This window comes from Idiotropiscis lumnitzeri, chromosome 14 (genome assembly GCF_059441095.1).
Source record: "Idiotropiscis lumnitzeri isolate Australia: NSW breed Sydney's pygmy pipehorse chromosome 14, RoL_Ilum_1.0, whole genome shotgun sequence".
NCBI classification, from domain to species: Eukaryota; Metazoa; Chordata; class Actinopteri; order Syngnathiformes; family Syngnathidae; genus Idiotropiscis; species Idiotropiscis lumnitzeri.
This window is the reverse complement of record NC_142404.1, coordinates 13,203,002-13,209,390: the sequence shown is the minus strand read 5'-3', so window position 1 is coordinate 13,209,390 and position 6,389 is coordinate 13,203,002.

Sequence of the window (6,389 nt, the reverse complement as noted above, 5' to 3'; positions counted from 1 at the left end):
GGGACCTCAAGACACGATGAAGAGAATTCAGATATTTGATTTTAAAGAACGGTTGAAGATAATTGCTAAAAACCTGCAAAAGACTATGTAGAACCGGTACTTTAAGGAGACCGGTACGCAGCAGTGCAGAGTACCAGCACTTCTAACGTACCGGAACTTTTAACGACATACCGGTGTTCTGCCAAAATGTCTTACCCATGCCAATTGTCCCACCAGAGGCTAATTTGACAGCTAAAGTACTGCCGTGCAGTTTAAGATTGTTTTGTTTACATCCATACAGGTAGAACTTGAAAAAAAAAATCCCATAAATCAATACTTACACGCAGATGCAAGCAGGTAGGACGTCCTGACAATTTGATTTATAGAGCAAGTTTATGCATCGATATAAGCAGGTAGGACAATCTGACAGTTGAATTTACCCATTTAAAGTAGGTTTAAAAGATTACAAACATAACTTTTACTGGCAATATCAAACAAGTGTGGTATACACACTGCGTGAGTAATGTGGTCAACAGAAATAGACGTCAAAAGCATTATGAGGCAATGAAAATATCAAATAAGACCCAATGAAAACAAATATTAATCACACTATCGGCGTTGTGCGCATGCGCACTAGGCAATGGAAGGACGTCTCGACAGGTAGGTAAGAATTTCAGAACACCGGGACTTCACGTGAGCCCGCAGTAACCACTCTTGTTCTATTTCTCCCTTGCGCTTTGTGATACTCATACCACTCCTTCAGCAATTAAGGGACCTCAAAAACATTTTCTGCCTCTGTTCACGTTTTATTTGGTGCGTGCTGTCATTGAGACATGTCATGGAAGCTACATACATACTCATAGTGTCACGTACTTCAAAGCAACACGAAGACTTCCTGCCCCTAAAACCGCTCACATTTTCACTTTTTTGAAGGCTGATTTTATATTCTACACTGTTAACAACGCTCTTCTTGATGGGATGTCAAATTTACAAGACTTACTTTGATTAGTGTTTTTTTTTTTTTTTTTTTACTAGTTCATGATGGTTAACTTTTTGGATTTTCTGTTGTGGTGTCCATAAATGATGTGAGAGGTGCTTTTGTTGCATATAAACAGATACGGTACATGTCGGTTATTAAAATTAACCCAGTGTTTTTTTTAAATTTCTTTTAATAACCCTGCCAATTTTTTTAATTACAGCTAAGAATTGTTCAATAAATTGTATAATTAAAAAAGCTTTTTTGACAGTGACAGTTTTAACCACCTTATAGTTTTTTTCAAGCTGGCTAGGCCAAATTTTTGTTAACGTTGATTTTGATTCCATCATCCTTTTCATCAATTTCCTTGAGATGAGGAATAAATTCCAATTGGCGCTTTCTTCCGTTATTGCCATTTAGCAACCACATTTGTAGCAGTGTTTAGTCACTCATTTCCCTCCACATTTCTGCGCAGGTGTGAGTCGGCCCTCTACAAATTAGCCAACGTCCCGGATAATTTCACTTTGATTAATGCAGATGCGTTCGTCTTGGCCCGCACGCCCCACCTACAGTCTATTTGGTATAAATTATGGAAGCTATTTTGCTGCACAAATCCAGCCCTCTCCAATAAGGTGCTGGCTCATGTGTCGACTGGGGCCTCCAAACTACCCCTTTGCCTGCAGGAACCACTAAAGCTTTTAATTGCCTTCTGTGCAAATGGTCCTTATGCACTTGATAAAGTATGTGGAAAGTCATGCATGGGTGGGCTGACTCGCTGCGTGAATGAGACCGCATGTGAGAGAGAGAGAGGGAGAGAAGGTGACGACTATCCATGATATCACAATGATTAGGAAAATGGTGTTTGGTTAGCCTCCTTACACAAGACGACCGGTACCTGTGCAGCTAGTAGCCTACAGGATTGCTTCCGTCCTGTGTACATTCACGACCAGTCGAGTGGCTGATAACCCTCAAGTTAAGCGATAAACAATCAAAGTGCAACTTCAGTGGAAATGATTGCATTCTGTACCGTGCCAGGAAGATGCTGGCCATTATTAATACGATTCTTGTCCTGACAATGCTATTTTCTAAAAGGTAATTGCAGATTCAGATCTCTGAGAGGCCCTGACTGAGAGTAAATGGCACCTCTTTAATTACCGTCTCCTCCACGTCTCCTCTATCGAGCCACGGAGATGTTTATCGCTCCATGGGATTGTGGGGAAAATGACTCTAATGGGAAATGACCAGTGTCTGGGAAGCTGACTCAGATTAGAAGCGACATTTCTAATTGATGGCTAAAGAAATCCCCGGCCGGATGACTGGGAAAAGTCACTTTGGTGAAAATGGAATTGGAGTGATTGGAGTTCTAACAAGAAGCGGTTTATAATCTTTCCTGATGTAAGCTTGCGTTAGCACAGACAGTAAGAAGCAACAGAGCACGGATGAGAAATTCCGTTATGATGACAAGATGAATGCGCGGTGGTACAAGGTAACAGATGGAATAGTTTATTTAAATACTAATGTTGGAGTCATTTTGAAACACGTCACGACCGTAAAATGTCGCTTTTATGATCACATTTCATTTATTTTATTAGTTGTATTAATAGTCATTAATTGTGTTTTGGCTCACTTGTCATCCTCCATTATTTTTTGTCACACTGTACTTTTAAAAAAATGTTTTTTAGCATTCCTATAATACAATCAAAGTAGTCAAAAATAAGAAGCCCACAGGACATGGAATGTGTAACTGATTCCTTTACGGAATGTTAGCACTGTGCGATGAAGACAAATTGAATCATGTTTACGACAGTGCCTACAAGAAGTTACACTAAATTGTTGCAAATTTATACTTTTTATCAACGTGCTATTTTGAGGGGTTCTTTCTATTTTTCTTTTTTTTTACTAAAGATAAATGCTGAAGAAGAAAAACAAATACCCTAATCCAATCCACACTTCAAAATAGTTATCCGTATTTCATTTAATCTTGCCATTTACGAACGATTGATCCTATAGCACAAGTAACACTCTTTGAAAGTGACAGAATTGGGAGAAAAAAACCCACTCATATTATTACATACATTACAGTACGCAACAAATTGATGGATGACTAGTTTTGCAATCAAAAGACAAGAATTGTTGAATTATTGTTCAACTTACTATAAGAAAATTTGCGATATCGCAATTTTATTATTTATTACATATGAAAATTTTGGTGCAGATTTCAGTAAGCATTTGTGAGCCACATAAAATAATATGGCAAACCGAGTTTGTGGCGTGGGTGGAATGGCTATATTAGTATTAATCAATACTTGCTTATGCCCAGCTAAAAAAATTCTGAAAGTCGTACAGCAAACGGAGCATTTCGTGCATTTACTGTCCTTCCTCAAGCAAGTTTTGGCAACGGCGGGTTGCGATGCAATCTTTAATTGCATAATTAATTTTTCGGGACAACTGAAGGGCTGCTTTTGGATTGCCGTTTGATTTAAGATGCCGAGGAGCAACATATGGACTTGGACGAGGCGAACTTAATGATGACTTTTGTGCATTGCTGTATCTAGCCGTGCAGCGGGTTTTAGCGTGGCAGTCCATGGTGATCTGCGCACCACCGCCTGCCGCTGCTGGTTTGTGGATGTTCACAGCTGCTGAATCCATCAGTGCTTTCTGTCAGCGGTAACAAATTTGCTGCTCTTTTCCACCTGTCCGCTCATTAGTTGACATTCGGGCACTGGAAAGCAGAGTCTGTGAGGTTCTCCAACTGATGTGAAATGTTGAAATGACAAAATAATAACCACATCTGTCTTGCGCATGGCGGTATTGACACAACATTACTGCGACCAAATTGTTTGTGTGTTCCAAAGATACTTCAACCTTATGACTTTGAAGGCTGACATTTGATGGCTGATGGGCGCTTCGCAAAATGGAACAGCTGCAAGAGGCAGCTGAGATTTGTGCAGAGAAGAATATCGCCTTTCGTGTACAAGGCTGTGTGTGTGTGTGTGCATGGCAACACTATTAGCTTTTGTATAAGTAGACCTTGCTTGATAGCTGCTCTCCATGTGGAATAAGTGTTGCGAAAAGCCACAAAACGGAGAACACAAATGCAGTTACCCCTTTGACACTCAGTGTCAGATTTTGTTCACATTTTGCATTAAACAGCCCATGTACAGCAGTCTTCCATAATTGGACTGTAAATGTGCAAAAGGTCATATAAAGTGTGATGACCATGATACCATTAAAGGGGAAGTCGAGCCCAAAATTTTATTTACACAAATATTTTCTATGCAACCCCACAAGTAGAAACATGGCATTCTGATGAAGATTGCGTTTGTGGAATATGAGTTAAGCAGTAACATGCACCTGTATATTAGCAAATTCGACTGAGAATGACAGTTGCTCAGGGCTCTGTTCACGACCAATCATGGCTCGGCTTCAGCAAACAGATGAGCTGCGATTGGTCATTGCCTGCGTCCTGAGCAACTGTGATGTCATTTTCAGACAGCAGAAGTGACAAAATGTCTGCCCCCTGAGATGGCAAAAAAAAAACAGGTGGATTTTGCTGCTTAACTCATATTCCATAAATGTGATATTAATCAAAATGCCATGTGTAGCTGAGTGGAGGCACATAGAATATATTGCAAAAAATTTTTGGGGGGTTGACATCCCCTTTAAGATGACAGGCCTAAGGCTACAAACAATAAATTAACAAACAATAAAACCAATATTTTTGTCAATATTGTGTAAATTAGGTCAAATGATCCCATAAACATCACATATTTATGGAAAATAAATTAATAAATCCCTCTCCTGTTAAGTACGGAATAATAATGCAATTTCTAATCAAAAACAGTCACTATCAGTTTAACTGGAAGGGTTTTTATAATATTTTTCGGACCTCTCGTTTTTGATTGAATTACTGCCATTAATTTATTCAAATCTCACCAACATCGATATTAGCAAGACACGCCTAGAGTACATGAAACAATCAATGCGAGCCACCTCTGAAAATACTTAATCCACAGCTAAAAATGGAGTATGGAAACAATCTCACATCCAGTGTAAACAGTATACGTACACGCACGCACGCAGTCAACTCATTTCAACCTGCTCTCAAAGGTCAACATTCACATCTCATTCAGTGGGTATTTACTGACCTTGTCACCTACTTTGTATTGCGTGTGGACAAATGAATTAAAATTCAAGGGCCCCAGTAATGGAAAAGTGTTTTAATTTCCCCCTGACATTAAGACGTTGTGCCTCATAGGCATGCGGTGGCACATTACTCGGCGCCTGCTCTCTGGCTTTGCCGCACCCGCACGTTCCACTTAAACACTTCAATCACAGCAAAAGATCAAAGGAGCTGTTAAACTAATCAAGTGGAGACACAAGAGATGAAACTGTGCCTGGATTCACTGTTTTTCCTATTAGCACCCGTGCCCGCCACCTCTAACCCTATTAACCAAGTGGAACGTTCCTGAGAGGAGTTTTAGCGGCTCAATTGCCTGCAACGTATACAATGATCCTAAACAAATGGCCTCGTATCCTCCGTGAGCAGCATTCCTCAACACGGAGCCAAAATCCACTTGGGAGTGTTCTTAACGACACGGAAACAAGTATTTCACTCCACCACACCCAGACTTGTGTCGTATATTTTCATTCTTGCTGACATCCCCATTAGCACTGTTAAGTGTTTTAGTTTTGCAAGCACCAGGAAATTGCGTTGCGGATTAAAACAACGCTCCTATGAGATTGTGATAGCACGTAATCTAAAAGCTCGATGGGACCTGGGAAATGTGGCGGGGAAAAAAATTACGACGATACGATTAGTACATGAATGGGATTGCGTTCTGTATCTCCTCGTTGGCTACAAGCTGAGTATGTCATATTTTCACTGTAAAGCCAAACTGAATTTGAAGCTGTGTGCTTCCCTTATAAGACACTTCAAGGTTGAAGGACTGTCTAAGGTGTTCTTTAAGAGTCCATGCAGCAGCTTAATAACAGCCCCGCACACGGCGACTCTGACACTTTTCAGTAGCTCTCAAAGGGCCGCTGTATTGGATAATAACTTGTTATCAAGTACCTGCAAAGCCAAGTGAGCTTTTGGAGACAAGGTCACAAGGTCAACTCTTTTTTAAATTTTTTTTATTTCCCCTCGAAGAAAACAATCACGTACATCTAACACATCTCATTCACTGTTAATTCACCCCACCACCAAAAAAAAACAAAAAAAAACCGTTTAATAGAGAGTTTAAAAGAGAGGGCTTCCAGCAAGCCAAGTGGACGCCAGTTCGGTCATGTCATGAGCTCCTGAGTGTTTACTGTAATGTGCGACGTAATGAGGCAAGAAATGCGTATTGTATGTGTCATTAATGAGCTCAATTCGTTGATACATTTGAACCTTTTTGAGGGTTTCATCAAGCTCGTATTCATTCATCATTAC